This window comes from Pteropus vampyrus, unplaced genomic scaffold, assembly GCF_000151845.1.
Source record: "Pteropus vampyrus isolate Shadow unplaced genomic scaffold, Pvam_2.0 Scaffold25, whole genome shotgun sequence".
Taxonomy (NCBI): Eukaryota; Metazoa; Chordata; class Mammalia; order Chiroptera; family Pteropodidae; genus Pteropus; species Pteropus vampyrus.
The window spans coordinates 10,002,486-10,020,165 of record NW_011888806.1 but is presented as its reverse complement, the minus strand read 5'-3'; the positions used below and the strand labels follow the sequence as shown (position 1 = coordinate 10,020,165).

The 17,680-nt window shown below is 35.2% G+C and overlaps 1 protein-coding gene across 1 annotated transcript in view; it reads left to right on the top strand.

The window, feature by feature from the left end:
- The first annotated feature begins 1,987 nt into the window (after window positions 1-1,987).
- Window positions 1,988-17,680, top strand: part of PTPN13 (protein tyrosine phosphatase, non-receptor type 13) — a 176,472-nt gene continuing 160,779 nt past the window's right edge. The window contains exon 1 of the mRNA XM_023528410.1: window positions 1,988-2,469. The gene's annotated coding sequence lies outside the window, so the exon portion shown is untranslated. The remainder of the gene's footprint in view (window positions 2,470-17,680) is intronic.

The following is a 17,680-nucleotide window of genomic DNA, read 5'->3' as shown; positions in this document are numbered from 1 at the left end:
GAGAGAGCAAGAAAGAGAGATGAACTTTCAGTGGCAGAGGCAGATGTTCCATGAAGGTTTTTATTCTCACAAACCTACCTCTCCATCTCTACCTTACCAGCTTGATACATGAAACAGAATATTTATTTTTTTATTTTTTTATTTTTAATTAAGTTTATTGGGGTAACATTGGTTAATACAAGTATATAATTTTCTGATGTACATTATTCGACATCTCTATATTGAACCAGAGCATTAAAACAATTCTATTTCAGAAAATGGGGGGAGGGCTGAGGAAAGGGTTCCAATCTTTCACTTCTGTCTCCAGTTTAGGGAGGCTGGTCTTCTCACTGTTATTTACTTCCACCACTCTATTCCTGCTGCTGCTCTCTGGTTTTATGTTCTTTCAGCTGCCTTTCCTCATCTTTGGTTCATTCACCCCGCTACCTAGTCATTCATCCCACTACCTACCCGTCAAAACCCAGTTCAAATTTCCCTCCTCCACAATCTGACTAATCCAGCCCATTCCACATACCACAGACTTTCATTTGCTAAGGTACTCAAATGTGGCTGCAAATTCTAGCTATAGTTGTTCTCTAATTATTTCAAGAGCGCTAATTTTCTTTCTTAGGCTTTGTGGTTAGCTCCTCGAGGGCAGGGGCCTTATCTTAAAATTCTGCTGTGTATTTCCCATTGTGTTTAGCACTATAAGTAATCACATTCAATGCATACTTGCAAGTCATATTTGACTGAAGACATCCATCACAGTTATTCATTTAGTATATAAGATAATAAATATTCAAGTGCTCGCCAAAGGTAAATCACTACATGAATTCCCTCATTCATCACACATGTATAGCAGCCTCAGAGGCTAGGGAATTTAGGATTGCAGCTTTAACGTTGTCTCAGATCTCTCCATTTTGGAGCCTACCATAAAGTTTGGAATTACCGAGGGCCCAACACTAGGGGTCCAAGACTAAATTTAGCCCCCAAGGTCCCCTTCCCAGAGTGGACCAGTTTACCTTATATATCTGAGAATAAACCCAAACTTTTGAAACTCAAATAACAATTTGCTCATAAATTCAGCAAGACTTCCTTGTAAATTGCTGAAATACAAATTTTTTAGCTTGCAGGAAGGGAATAGCTGCTAGGACATACCTTTGTCGCGTTGTAATGTGTAGCCCTACATAGAAAAAATGGATGTTCTTCGTGTTATTCGATTGCGTTAAACGTTTTACTTAAATTTTAAACTTTAAGATTATCTTAGTTTTAGAGGGAAATAACACGGCAAAAATTTACGTATTTTTTCAAAAACGTGAGAAAAATTTGAGTTTTCCAGAGGGCCTTTGGGGTTGACAAAGTGCTGCCACCACACCCTTGAAGATCACTTACAACTGTGGGAAAACTCACCGAGCTGTTTTCGTTGACCCCGCCATTTCCAAGTTGCTATTGCTGCAGGGAGCGGGCACAGCCTTGCTCTTTCTCTATCTCTCCTCTTCTCACCCTTTCAAAGTTAAATCCGCCCAGTGAGAATTTGGAAACAAGGCTGGAGGCAAGAGCGGGCAAGGTGGGGAGGGATTCTTCAGTTTGATAGGAGAAGAGCAATCGGTTAGGCATTTTTCACTCTCCCTCACACTCCCAAGGGCCTTAAAGTTGTTTCTGGCTTCGGAAGTGTGGGGCGGTCTGCTGCATTTTCAACTTGGCCTAAAATTAGAAGTCCACCCAGCAGGGGCTAAGAAATTTGCCGCGGGGCCATCAACCTGAGCGTCTGGCTTGCCAGAAGAACGCGAAAGCCAGGCCCACGGCACCGGTAGTCATGGGAACCGGAGCGCCAGTCTCCCCGGCGACCTCGTCCCAAGAGACGGGGAGGGACTGGAGGCGGGTGGGCCAATCAGGACTAGGGGAGTGGAGGGTCGAAGATCTGCGGTACTCCAGGAGCCCGGGAAGGGTTGAGTGACAGGGACGGGGGCGGGGCCAGGGCGGCCGCCTAAGCTGGAGCTGTAGTTGTGCAAATAGCTCCCGCGGCCCCTGCGAGGGTGACACACTATGATCACGGGCCCTAGAGACCGTCGTGCTGGCAAGCAGCACACCCTAGCTCCCCGGTCTGCCTCGGCCACCTCGGCAGCGCTCGAAGCCAGAAGCAGGAGTTGAGCTGCCCTGCGCCCGAGGGTTTTGGCGAAGCCCTTGGTGGCGCGCTGAGCACAGGAGGGCGAAGAGGCTGAGCGTGCGCTCCTGGGTCAGGCGGTCGGCTGGGGTCGCCGCTGGAGGGGCGTTTCCGAGGAGTGGAGGAGGAGGAGGAGATGCTGCTCCTCTTCTCGCCCTCCCCAGGCTCCTTCTCCAGCTCCGCCGTCCCACACCCGCAGCCGTTTGGGGGAGAAGAGGTGGTGGCTCTCGGCGCCCGCGGCGGCTGCCCGCGGCCCGCCCCGACGCCGCGTCCCCGCAGCCCTCGCCCCGCGCTCCAGTAGCAGGACTGGGTCTCCGGAAGAGCGGGTAAGAACGAGAGCGGCCCTGGGCTCTGGACTCGAAATGCAGAAGTGCAAAGCAAAGTACACTTCGCTCGCCCTGTTCTTCCTCTCTCTGCTTTTACTCCAGCCCCTAAAACCAAGTCCTCTCTTGCCCTGGTGGAAGATACTTTTCTTTGGTTTTCGTGGTGGGGTGTTTTTGTATGTTAGAGTGGGGGTGGGGTAACTTTGGTGGGGAAGGATGAGATGAAGTTTCATTGTGAATTAGGTAGAGCCCCCTCTCCCGCGGAGGAAAGCAGCTTTTGGGGAATGAAACCCCAGATGGGGAGTAAGGGGTCGTGGTGTAATGGGGAATGACATTGTCCATCATGCTAGTACAGCACTCTGTGCGTGCTAAGGAAAAGGCTCCCGGAGTCTGTTTCTAATTTTTGTAAATGATTGTGGTCACGGTGTGGTTTGAGGCCGCCCAGAAGAATGCGTATATGTAAGGGCTTGGGAGAGAGGGGGTGGTGTGGTGGGGACGGGTGGCACAGGGGACAGAGGGAGAAGACGCTGCCTGATGCAAGCTTTTTCATTGCTTTTCTTCTCAGTGCGCGAGTTAAAACTCCCTGCCCCCTTGCTCCTTAGATGATACTGTAGTACAGAAAGCTGGAAAGCTAAAGTTTGGTAAAATCAAGAAAGTTCTTACGAAGTTTAATTTCCTTCTGCTGTAAATATATTAAAGGAGGGGAAGTGGAGAGAAATATTACCACTAAAATAGATTTACAGCAATACAGGTTTCATTGGCCTTACATATATGATCGACATCTCCACACACTTCCAGCTAATCTCTGAGACAGCCTTGTGTGATTTTCGTTTAATTGCATCTCTGAAACAACAAACGCGGTGACTTCATAGGGAGCTGCCCGGAGCTGAGTTTACCTCTCAGAAAATGGGGCAATCGGGTTTGTTTTCAAGGCGGAGACCTAAACAAAATGTAGGACACCTGATCTGTGGGTTGAAGGGCGCTGGTAATTAATTAGCAAGATTTTAAAATTTATATCTACAGAGTTTACTAAAGGATGAGGGAAAAATAAACGTCGCTGTATTATGAAACAAGCGTTGGTATTTTCCCAAATTTTTGATGACTGAGTTGGCAGGGTCCAAGTGAAAACTTGCTTCATGTTCATTGGTTGCTTGTGGTAGTGCTATGAAACAAATTATTTTTCGTTTTAATATCATTAGCATTTTAATTAAATATATGCACATATTGATTCAGTAAATTTATACAAAGATAAATTGAATGCTTTAACGTCCAATCCTAAATTTATTATACTTTTTCATGATAACATTGTCTTCTAACTTTGATGTTGTAGAGGCTCTGTGGGAGTATGTGTGGGGTTGAGGATAAGGTGGAAGCTGGAATAAAAATAGAAAAATATCCAGGGTTAGTTATAAGAAAAGGGGCTAATTTCTAGTGTCTTTCAATTTTACAATTGGACAATTATGATTTTCTATACCATTATGTAGGTTTGTCTTTTGAATTTATATTTTCCCATCAAAATTTTTCTTGCATGTAAAGCCTACTTAATTTTTAGAGGGTAATTATCAGCATCCAGAAATATTTATAAATAGCTTTTCATGTCACGAGTAACACACACATACACAAACCATTAAAACCAATGTCAGTTTAAAAGATAGATTTTGATACTATGATAGCAGTCAAAAGTTGTAAATACATGATTTTTTCTGGAGTCATGTCTCATAAATGCAGGAAGTGAATTTAAGAATCGTCTAATCAGTTGCTTTGGGCTAGAAGATAGCCGTCAGTCTTTAAAAGAATGGAATCTATGTGTTCTTTATTATTAAGAAAGACAGGTCAAATGCTTGCTTTATTTCACTTTTAATAGGTTAAGGATTGGATAAGAGAGCATTGTACCTTTTCCTATATCAATTGAGTATGTATTTTTCCAGTTCATCTTATTGCCCAGACCCAGACATACTGGAGAAAAGGACTATTGGGAAAAGCTGCTGCTGCTTATTCTACTTTTTTGAGAGAGTCTGTAATTTTTAAATAAACTACGAAACATTTTTTATGGTATAATTAAATTGTAATTAATACCATTTAAAATAGAAAATAAACACTACCATAATCTAAGCCAGTGCATTTAGGAGTTAATCCTGTCAACATATTCTTATTTTGGAATATGCTTTGGGAGAAGTCTGTGCCATTAATTAGAATAGCGAGTTGAAAGTATTCTCCTGTCTGGCCTCTGATGTAACCAAGCGTGTGACTCATTTGAGTTCATGTCACTTTACAAGGAAGGGGCCTGAAAAGCGAGAAAAGATAAGTATCTCAGGATAGGAGGATTAGTGCTGATGGCAAGTGTGAGGGTCTATTTCTCTGGATTTCCCATTTTTTCTCTTTTAATTTGAAAATTAAGATAGGTTGAACAACTCAGGAACTGGATTTTAAAACGATAGTTTTTAATGAGTAAATTAATAATAGGATTTTAAGTGGCCTAAGTTAAAGTTCCATCCTCAATGCAAGGGATGAGTGAGTTTCCTACAAGCAATGAAATGTCTTTGGCTGCATACTGCATCTATGCCTAATAAATAGTTTCTTATTTTATTTCTAGTTTAGCAGCTGCACGTTAGAATCACCTGAATAGCTTTTCAATATCTTTATGCCCAGGACTCAACCCAGACCAGTTAAACCAGAATCTTTGGGAGTTGAGACCCAGGCACTTGCATTTTTGGAAGTTCCCTAAGAAGTTACAGTATGGAGCCAACTTGTGAACTAATGTTCTAGTCCTCTCTAGAAGATCAGTACAGAAAACTTGATTCCCACAAATGCAGCAACGTTTTTATATTATATTATAGTCCTTTCCTCTATATGAATACAAGTATTTTTTTAAAAAAATAAACTTATATATCAGAAGCATCTAATGTATATGCCTATCTATAGGACTTTTTACTATTCGAATTAGAATTTAAGATACAAATATTTACCTCCTATTCCTTAGAGCTACACTGTCCAATGTAGTAGTCCCAGCCACAAGTGCTAAATTTCAATATCTAGACGCAATTTAAAATTCAGTTCCTTTTTTCCACTAGCTGTATATTAAATACTCAGTAGCCACTTGTGGCTAGCAGCTACTATATTAGACATCTCAGCTATAAAACATTTCTATCATCACAGAAAGTTTTGTATTACCTAGAGTTTTTAAAATTTGTATTCCAATTTCTTATCATCTGAATTTGACTCAGGTTTTTCTGGTGAAGGTTTTTTGTTTAATTGAGTTTTTTATTTTTTACAAATGGAGATTCTTAGTTGTCATATGATAGATATGATTGAATTCTTCAATAGAAAATCATTTTACTGGTCTTAACATGAACATGCAGATGCATGAGACTATTTTTTTCCCCATACAGGAAAGCATCCCCTTCAACAAAAAAAGAGATTTCTAAACATTTTGAGATTGTTGGAAGCTAACAGTATGTCATGAATTTTCATGGTGTTTGCCACTTGTTAACTGCTGATGCACAGCTTAGAAGAAACTGTACTGTGTAATTCATCTCACCTGTACCTCCTTAACACACCTAAACGAATCAGAGTTTTCTTTATTGGTTTAGTATGTTCTGAGCAGAAATGGAAACAAATTATTTTCAGTTAAAAGTATTCTTTCTTTAGTTTTTTCCTTATTGGTACTTTTTTTTTTTTTACGTAAACATATGCGCTTTTTTAAAAACCCATTCAGATAGGACAAATTTGCATCCAGAATGTTGTGAGTTTTTTTTTTTAAAAGATGCCTGATGGAATGGTTTGTATACAATATAATTTTTTTTCATGTATTAATGCTTTTTCACTTAGTTCTAATGTAGTCCATGGAACAAAAGTGAAACATTCTTGTTGAATAAATTAAATTAAGGTTAGAATGATTATATAACATGAGAATATGGTAAAAATACTCAAAGTTGGTGGGTTTTTGGAAGAAAGGTATAGTCTGGGAATTTTTTAAAATAAGGTAACCCTTTTAAGAAATTGTGTTTCTCTTAGCACTGCTTATGTATTACTTAAGGACTTTTTCTAGAAAAGTGTAATTCTTAAAATAAACATTTAAGCTGTTAAGAGATGACTAATTGTTTTAGGTCTTAGTGTAGTTAGATATCTCTTCTGGAAAATATAATGTAATTCGGTTTTTGAAGTGAAAAGAAATAATTGGTATTTTGGTACAGGAATTTCCATTAAAAGGTTCTGCATGATAGATTCAGTTCCTCCTCATTGTCTTTCATATTCTTGACTTGTGCTGAGATGTCATTTCATGAGATTAATCGAACAAAATGTCAATCAAATTTATTTTTCAACACAATCTTTTAATTTTATTCTGGTGCTAGTTTCTATACTTAATTTAAGGAACAAGCTTGAGGCAATGATTCAAATGTAACATATCTCCATTTTCTAAGTACTGTGTGAAAATTTACCAGCGCTAATGTGTACAGTGGCACTTCATGAAAGCTGGAATAGGTGTTTGGTTAAAACAAAGTAAAACAAAGCAAAACCAAAAACAGTAATAATTTAGAAAACAATAATTGGAAGCTGTAATCCAAGAATGTTCAATTATCAGATCAAAACTGGGTAAAACTGCATTGTAGGTATATACCACTTGGTTGAGTTCAATCAGGACTTTGAAATTCTGGCACTGTTTTGAGGTGTATAGAAATGAATAGCAAATAAGATCTGTGTTGTCGCATAGTACCCGGCAATGCTGTTAACTTCACTTATAATTCAAGTCAACATATCCTCCAATGTTCATAGTTATATAATTCTTATAATTACAATACAAAATCTAAACTATCCTATTCTCTATGATTAAAAGTTTATGGAGATTTCCTTCAACTTTTAAATAAAAGAAAATATTTTAATGTGGTCACATAATATATTACACCCATTGTGTAACCGAAGGCCAAACTAAGCTATGTTTTTAAAAATTTCATCTGTATCTTTCTCAGTGTTTATGATAGTACATCAAGACTTATAACTTCAAAGGGATTTTAAATTTGAATTGAAATTCTAAGATTTAATTGAAAAATGACTAATGAGCCAAGCTAGTTGAGTGTTTTTCAGTAGCAATAATGATGAATCTGGGCTGATCTATTCACATTCTGATGCCCAGCTCTCCTTTTAATTGTTCTGTATTTTGTAAATATACAATTAATTCTTATTTTCTTCCATGCATTCTATTAGGCACTGGTGATACGCAGAAAGGACATATTTCCAAGAGAGCAGATAAATGGAATAGTCTGTGCCCACAGAGCTTTAATTATATGAATTCAGGCCAAGTAAATCAAATCTATTGACAGGATATATTGAAATAGAACAGCTGTTAAGATAAAATTAAATATCATGTAAAATCGTCTTGTAAAACTTCACAAACACATGGGTAACTGTATGAATATATCTAAACAGCTGTGCATGGCATTGACTACTCTTGTTTTATTTAGAGAGGCAGTATAGCATGGTAGTTAGGGCACAGACTCTGGATTCAGGCTGCCTGGGCTTTGACTTCTGATTCTGGCTTACTAAGTCTGATCTTGTGCAAGTTTCTTAACCTTGCTATACTTTCCTCATCTGCAAAGTGAGGATAATAACCAGGCTTCTTTTATGGGATTGCTATAAGGGCCAAATGAGTTAATACATGTAAAGCACTTAGAGTAGCGCCTAATGCATACCAAGCATTCAGTAAATGTTAGCTATTATTATTTTTGTTATATTTATGTTTGATTTATAACATTTTTTAAAATTTATTTTTTTTTATGATGACATTGCTTAACAAAATCCAGTAAGTTCCAGCTGTACACTTTAATAGTATTTTTTACACTGTGTGTTCACCTCCCATAGTTAGATTTCTTTCTGTCACCACATATTTGACCTCCTTTACCTCGAAATTTTTTTTAATACTGGGTAAAGGTAATATATGAACTTAAAATGTGGTTTTTTTTGTTTGTTTGTTTCAAAGTTATGGCCCTACTTTGTTCTTTGGGTTACATGTTTCTTTTATTTATTACTTGAGCTTGTTTTGACTGTCTTTTCTAGTGATACTTCTCTAGAAGAGAGTAGGTTTGATTCAATTAAATAATATATTCATGTTTTAGAATGGTGAATGGTTAAGGAGTATAATTTGAATTAAAATGAAAAATGATAAAAGTGAAAGGAGTGATTTTTAAAATACGGTTGTAAACTTATTTAGAAAAGGCAATCCTAGAAATGTTTTTGATAATAATATGTTCAAGGACAAGGGTATATATCTTCCCAAAGTGTCTAGTTTGGAAGGTACATTTAAATGTATATGTTCCCAGTCTCACAAACACAGAGTTATTCCTTAATATTTGTGAATCTTATGTTGCTATGCTCCTGGGAGTAAGTGTTATGTAGCACTGATTTGGGAAATGCTGCTTGAGATATTCCTTGTGCTTGCCCTGTGCAAGACCATTGCAATTATTTGTTCTGCTTATGCCAGTTACAAATTGCATTAGGTTAATAGTACGAGAGATCTAGAATAACATTGGACTAAAGAAGGTAGGGATTTATTTTTTTGTAACATATCATAAACTTCAGAACCGATATGGCAATTTCAAGACATGGCGATGAACCCAGACATCTTTTATTTTTCTTCTTCACTTCCTCCATGCAAGGCTTTCATCTTCAAGATGGCCACACAGTCACAAAATGGCTGCTAGCATGTTATTTAAAATGTTTTCTTTTCTGGGAAACAGAATATGGAAGAATTGGGAAAATGGCAAAAAGGGCATGCCTTCTAGCTGATCAAGATCCTCTTAAAATTTTTTCTTGAAAGCCTTACCCAATGACTTCAGTTTATATTGGCCACCTCTACATTCAAGGGAATCTGGAAACTCATTTTTTGCTGGGCACTGGGCAGTCTCAAAACCGATTAAAGAAAGTAGATATTGGGGCTCAGTTGTTTTTCTCTCTTAGGACTTCCTAACATCTTATCTCCATTTGTTTCTAGTTTAGTGGAATTTGGTTGTAGTATGCATAGATAAATTATAGACCATATGTTAGGTTTTTGAGAGAATGGGAGGCTTGGTTTTAGTGACTTATCATTTGATATCTAACACAAAAATGATGCTGATTATAGTGTCTTGACCTAGAAGATATTTAAAAAACTGGATCTGATTTCTGTGGAGGCTGATTCAGAGCCATTAAGATTATTTGGTACTTTTATACTTTGCCTTGTTTGATACTTAATTCCTTGAAATAATGTCTCATTCATACATTTTTTTATTTTTTTAATTTTTTTCATACTTTTTTTAAAAATCAGTATTTAGCCTACCGCTAAAATATTAAATTGATATAAATACAAAATTGTTGATATAAAGACAAAATTATTGTATTTATATCTATTCTTAAATGTTTAGCTTTTGTGAAAACTAAATCTAGGCAGTGTCATGATTTGTTTATTCAAATTCAAACATAAATTAGGAAGTACAGTAGGAAGAGTTCACGTTTTGAATTTAGATAGTCCTTGGTTTGGGCTTTAGCTCTTTTAGTAATTAGAGACATTTTAGATAAGTAATTTAATCTTTCTGTATCTGATCTGTAAAATGGAAATAATAATACCTACCATAAAGTTTCATGAGCTTTTCTTGAGTTACTACACATATAAAATAATTGGGCGCAGCCCAGTGATTTGGTTTATAAGAATTCTTTCCCTTTCACTTCCCTCTTCAGCCATATATGTTAAGGAAAATAGCAACCTAAGAAATATGATTAATAATACTAAGACATGGCTTATCTTTATCATCCAGATTTTAGCTTCTCAAATATACATCGTTTTGATTAGGTCACAGACTGTGCTTTGGTTTGTTATATATGTAAGATCTTTTTAGACATGGTAGCAACATATAGGCTGCTTTAAGACTAAAATGGTTGACATTTTAAAGGACATAAAATTAGAAAAATTGCCATGTCCCCTTGAATGTGTGAAAAGCATGGAAATTTTTGAAAAAAATTACTCATGAGATTGACTATAGTTAAAATAGCTACAATTAGAAATGTTTTACAAGTAACAAGTTTATTGTTTTGAACTGATTATACAGCTTTAAAGTATTTGACTCTCTACATTGTGTTCCGAATTGCTTTCGTCTTTTGAGAATTACTAAAAAATAAAAGGTAAATTGTTTTACAAAAAAACTTTAAATCTAGGTTAAAAAAGGACAGATAAGAAAGATAGGAAACCATTATATATTACAAAACGATGTATAAGTGCAATAAAACTTTTAAGGAAGAAAGTGTGACTGGATTTAATCCAAGGATTCACTTGGGAGGAAGAACTTGAGCTGCCTTGACAACATTATTAGATATCTGGGAACAAGTAGTATATCAGCGGAATAGAAGATGGCATGTGAAAGTGAGAAGAATAGGAAGGTAGAGAAGGGAGCATCTAAAGCATAAAAAAAAAAAAAAAAAAAAACCAGGAAAGTATAATATTAAAGAAAGTGCATTAGGATAGTCTATCAAGGACTATGTGACCAGTAGTGCCAGATGCCACAGGGAGCCAAAGAAAGATGACTATAGAAAAGTAAGAGAAACAGAACTGTGTGATCAGTTGAATATTGTTACCATCAAAAGAACCATTATACTACACTGACAAGGAGGAGAAAAGGAAAGGAAATTGAGATGGAAGATGGTATTTTGTGGCAAAATAGATGAAATTTGGTTGACCTAGGAGATTTCTTAAGTCAGAAAAAAATTCTTTTTAAGATTGAAGACAGGGAAAGAACAGATTCTATGAGAGTAAGAATTTCAAACTGCTAGAGAGTGAAGAAGAGTAAACTCATTTTATGAGGCTCTGTCTGATTAGGAAAGAATGAGCCCTAGGTAGAGTTGTCAGCTTTAGTCATGAAGAGAGCAACCTCTTTTTATAAGATTGAAGAGAAGGCTACAAAGGTAGATGTGGGCCTATAGGCCTACTGATGAATAGAAATGAAAATAAGGTTCTGTAAGAGAATCTACATTTAATGCTGTTAGCTTCAGAAAGTACTGTAGAGGAGGCAAAATTATCTGCTTTTAAGTATGATTTGGCTAGTGATGAAGAATTGGAAGTTTGAGGAGAGCAGTAAAGGTTAAAAATCATTACTGTTGGGAAAGTAATGAGAGATTTATAAAGGATGTCTAGGCTTTATCATTTTGAAGCTGAATAATTTGAACAGTGATAGCCTAAATCCATATCTGCAGAAAATGAAGAATAAGGTTTAAGGATTATTGCAGTCTGTGATGGTCAAGTAAAATATGGAAACTCACTGAGGCTGGGGGAGCATTCGGTAAATGGAAAGTGGTTTTATTAAGTACTTTCTGAATTTGCTCAATAAGCCAGCAATTGATTAAATCAAAGAATTTGTCATTTACTGTTCTTTGCCACTTTATTAGAAAAAGTTGAGAAAGGATCTTGACTAAATGAAGTGTGTGTGATGTTTGTCCAACTGAAAATACTGTGTGGATTAGTTACTGCTTAGTTCACTTAATCTGGAGGTAGGGATTGTATTTAAAATGAGCCATCTAAACTATAAATTCAGGAAAAGTGTTTAAATAAAAAGCTTATCCTGTTGTTTAATATGCTATTATGGTAGTCGGGTATTTTATTTGTTACTAGTGTGACTTTACTGTCAGCTTTTATATTTATTATGATAATAGTTATTACTAGGATTTAAAATTTTAAATTAATTGGAAATGTTTTCAGAAAATTGCTTTGGGTACAAAAGAATTTTCCATTCTCTTGTTAGAAATTAGCATATATTTAGCAAATATCAACTCCTAAAAAGTTTGAAATGAACCCTATCCTTCCATTTTTAATTCAGATAAATGTTTTATCTGTTATACCTAGTGTGATGAGAGAAGTACAATTCAAAAATATATTTATTATTTTACCAACTTGGGACTTGATTTTTTTTTTAAATTTTTGAAACAACATAAATACAAAACTTCTTGTTTATCTGCAAATAATGGTGGATTACCTAAAATCACTTACTTGATTAAGTAACAGCAAAATTCAATGTAGGCCTCTAAAAATAGTATCTTCTCTGGCCACATCATCTAAAGGATTAATCGTCTTTGCCTTAATCGATACAGTGTACATAATGGTGGCTGGTGCATTTTCCTTTTCTGCTAATTTTTATATTACCACAGATTTCTAAGACAAAAAAAAAAAAACCTAGAAGAAATGTTAATCTAGCTTGTAAATTACTCTTAGTTCATTTAGATGACATGTTTTTTTTACATATATTTGACCTCTTAATCATATGAGAAAGACTTAATCAAGAATTTCTTATTTTATCTCAAGAAAAAGTTTCAATAGTATATGCTATAAGCAGCAAAATTCATGTTTATGATTCCTTTAAAACTTTAATTTTTAAAAATTTATTTAAATCTTCTTTTACAACTCTAATGAAGGATATTATATTTTCATATTGCTTTCTGTATTTTGACAATTAGCTTTTTAGACTGAACAATATTTTAAAGGCTAACTATGATATAGCAGTTTATAAATACACATCTGTGCCATCATAATCTGTAGATTAAGCCAATAGTTTATACACAAACCACACATATATACATTTATGTCTTTCAAACTACTTAAATGAACATTAAAAATGGTTACAATGACAAGGTGTTATCTGTGTATATCCTGTGTGCTAGGGACTATTTAAGAATTTGACACATAGACTATTATTTATTTTCAAAACAATCCTTTGAGATAGATGCTATTATTCTTATTTTACAGATGAGGAAACAAGCTTAGAGAGGCTTAATGAGTCACCTAGGTCACGCAACTAGTTGGTGATGAAGCAGGGATTTTGAATCCGTGTCTTCCTGACTCCAAAGTTAGTTTTCTTTACCGTAACTTCGCATGTGAATAGTATCTTTTAAAATGAGCAGTTATCCAAAAGAGACAAAAAATCACCTAAATTTATGTAGAAAATATATGATAGAGAACTCCACAGTTTATGTTGGAATATAAATTTATGAAATTTTCATTAACTTTTAAATACACTAACTTGCAAAAATAGTGTATTTTCAGTACGCACCTCCTCCCCAAGATCTCCCTCTACTCACTTGTGATCTTCATAGCTTCGAGTTTTACTATAAACTGTTAAGTAAAGGTAATAACATGTCCTTTTGAAAATCTTTTAAAAATGTGTAAATGCTCATCATGGCATTGTTTATAATGATATAAATTGGAAACAACGTAAATAGCTTACAGAGGAGAAACGGTCTAAAGTATCCTAAATGCTTACAGCGGAATGTTGTGATCATCAAAACTTAGGTTGCTAAGAGTATTTTTATAACACAGAAATGTAATGTTAAATAGGAAAAACGATAAAACTTAGTAAGTAAAGCATGATTATGACCATAGTTTTGTTTTGCTTTATTTTTTATGAAACCTTTATTTTAAAAAAGGCCAGAAAGAAACAAAATGCCCAAGATGGTGATGTATAAGGGAAAACCAACCTGCTTTAGAAGTGGAAAGATTAGATTGTGAAGAATTCATGACACAGAATCTGTTGAGTTGAGAAATGGATTATGATATTGTACCTGAAGATTTTTTTTTTTAATGTAGAAGAGAACTATTAATTGTAAAGCATCAAATTAGCCAATGCCTTAGACGAACTAGAAGTTATACTTGAGTCTGGGTTACTATTTTTGTTTTATAAAGATGTTTCAATAATAATGATAATACACATTTATAAATTACACTGGTTAATGTAGTAAAAACTCAATTCCTCAAAACAGCCTGAAGATAGATACTACTATTATTTCCATATAAACAGAAAAAGAAATTGAGGTAGAATTAGATTTACTTGCCCAAATAATATTGATAGTTAAGTGGGAGAGCAAACATTTTATATCTAGCTGAGCTATCTGGTCCCAAATCTTGTGTACTTAATCACTACACACTATATATTTTAATTGTGAAAATCATTTATAACTTTTAGTTCAGGGTTAGAAATAATGATCTTATTAAGGTGTTGTCATTAAGAATAGTTTATGACCAGCTCTCCATTCCATTCTTAGTGCATTTAAAAACTGTCCTTGGGTTTGGTAGACAGCTGTTATTCACAGAGCTCCTAACTGTTGGTGACTGCTAACAAAGTTTCTTTTCTTCTCCTTTGAATCAACTCTTTCAGTAGACTTGGATGCTTTGTATGTGGTTGTATAAAAAGTGTCTGATAGGAGAACTACAAAAGCTTCTAAATTTTAGTTTACCATATGTTTTTAAAATTCATTGACAATATAATTGGTTGCCATTTGCTCCTATTTGGAGAAGTGGAATTTGTATCCTAGAGTTTTTTTTCAACATAAAATTAAAATCATCTTTAACTCTCTCTTTCCCTTAACTGTCTTCACATCCTTTTTTGCACGTAAGAATTGTATAGTATTCTCATGCAGATAGTTTAGATGATCATGCAGTTCTTTTAAGTAAACAATTTTGTTCCCTTAACAAAGAGATGAGTTATGCAGGCTTTAATTATTATATTAAAGTTTGTTTTATTATTTTTAAGTATCTTATTCTTTAGATTAGGTAATTTGTATTTTGTACAAGATTGAAAAGTAAGTTGTCTTTCTATTCCTACCTCCAGGTCCCCTCCCTGGGATGCCCTTCTGTAGCCTTCATTTTTAGTAATATTACCAAAGCCAAGAGGAAACATTAATGAATGATTTGACAAATAGATATTTTAGTCTTCTTTGATGTGAAATTTTACATGTCCCCTCTTAGTATGTTAAATAGTTCTTTGCTTTGGAAAAAAGTTTATACGGTCTTCTTTTACATATTGAAGTACATCTTCATTTTTCTGGTTGTCTTTTTATTCTTCTGCAAATTACCTCATTAGTCAAACATTTCTCACACTTTTGACCTGTTGATCATCATTATTTTATTTGCAGTTAAAAATCTGTTAGTAATAAAAACAAATTTGGATGTCTTACCACTAATTATACTGTTTTGTTAATGAAGTGGAAAATTTTCTTAACTGAGGTTGACAAATATTGGGTATAGCTAAAGTTGGATCATTTTATGCTTGGAATGGGAACTTAAATATATTTCATTTCTTCTACTTTATTGAGCACTGGGGTGCAAAGAAACCCCAACATACAGAAATTTGCGGTGTATAAAATTTAATGTAGAGCATTTTTTTTTAAAACACGCTTGCTCATCTAATTTTCTTCTTTTGGGTTAAGCACAAATACTGAAGACTGAATATGGAGTTGCTCTTAATGTGTACCAAAAGTTCAGGGTTTTTCCTGCTTAAATACCGTGCAATGGGACAAAAAAAAGTGTGCCAGGGCATAATTTTCTAATAACGTTGTTTTAGTTTTTTCTAATTACACTTCCTTTTATGTGTATCTTTTGAAATATAGGCAAAAGGCAGGGTGATGACCCCAATCCATTAGGGATGATTGAACTGAGATGTGGTTTTCAAATTGAGCTATAGCTGAATTACCTATGAATTTTTTTTAAATGTACATTTTGGGTTACTTCCTAGACCCCCAGGAATCTGTAGTTAAACAATGCGCACCAGATTCAACTTTCCTATAATTGGTAGAAAATCAGCACTCTTTTTAATGTATCTTCCTAGGAATCATATCTTCCCTTTAAAGAAAAATAGATATTTATACATTTGTTTTCTAAGTTTAAAAATACAAGTTAATTTGTTGGGATATTATTATACGTACCCTCGACCTGGTGTCATTACCCTAAAAAATACCTATAGGGGCAAGAAGGACAAGGGGTTGGAGAGGGAGGAAAACCGTAGTGAATGGTGGACATTGCAATGAACTAAATGGCTCAGACCGTAGCTTAAGTGGATATCTGCTACCCGCCTTGACTACTACCATATCTCCTTTTTCTCTAAGATTTTTATATGCAATCTCTTCAATTTGTGAAATCTTCTAATTTATAAATACTGGTCACAAATTCACACTTCTGTAAAATACAACATGGGCCATCACTCTATAGGCCAAATATAACATGTCTGAGACCAAATAAAGCCCATGGGCCACTAGTATACAACCTATGACCTAGATTATCTTAGCTACCTAACACTTGCATGAACTTGCCGTATTTTGTTTTGACATTTATTAAGGAATAATAATGATAATTAAAAATGCTTCCAGCAGTCTGCTTTAATATTTCACTTAAGCATATTAGTTAAGTAAACATTAGATTTTTGTGTAGCAAGAAAGAAGAGAATAAAAGACTGCTTTCTAAAATATATAGAGACAATGTATGATGTGCAAATATATGAGAGACTCGGTTTCCATGATTTTTCATAGAAAAATTTTATTCTCGACCCCTTTTCTTCTCAAGATCTACCATTCTTCCTTTTCATGCCTCTACATTCAGTATCTCCCTGCTCTTCTCATGAATGTTCTTTTCATTTGCAAGAATTATAAAAGAAAAATCCTTCTTGTAGACGCACTACAGAATGAAAATCCCTTTGTGACTTACTAAGCTGCACAAACTTTAAGACATTCTTTCCCATAGCATTAAAATTCCTTACACTTAATACTGATTCTTCCAAATGTGCTTTTTAAACAGAAGAATGACTGCCTTTAAGGCGGTTAGTGAAAAGACCCACGGAAACAATCTAGAGGGGCAGCTTCACACCATGTAAGATTTGACCCCAAACCATTAGGGATGATTGAACTGAGATGCCATTTACCATGGTTCAGTACAGAAAAATAAATAAAATAAGCTAGCAAAACTTCTCCGTTTAGCTGAGGTAGAGTAATAGGGACAAAATTTACTCACCTGCCCACAACAACTAAAAATGAACAAAACATGTGAAACAACAATTTTCAAAACTGGTCATCGGGCAATGAAAGACAATGATATCCCTGAAAGATAGAAGTAAGATGAGCCTATGATTGCCCAGCTTACTAAATTGAGAGAGAATTTCTAGGCTGTGGTGCAAGGCGTAAGAAACCCGGTAGAAATGGTAAACTTCCTGAATTCAGGAGATGTTGCTTAAAGTCTAGGGAGATGCAGGCAGTTAGAGTTAACAGGACAGCATACTAGAGAGGTAAGAAGTGCACAGAGAGAGAACACGGAGATCTGTAGAGATCCTTTTGAGTATTCAGCTGAGTACTCAGAAACACTTATATATGAGGAAATTTCTTGAGCTGGATGTGAGGATATATTACTGTATGCAGGGCCAGAGATAATGCCTGTTCCCTCAAA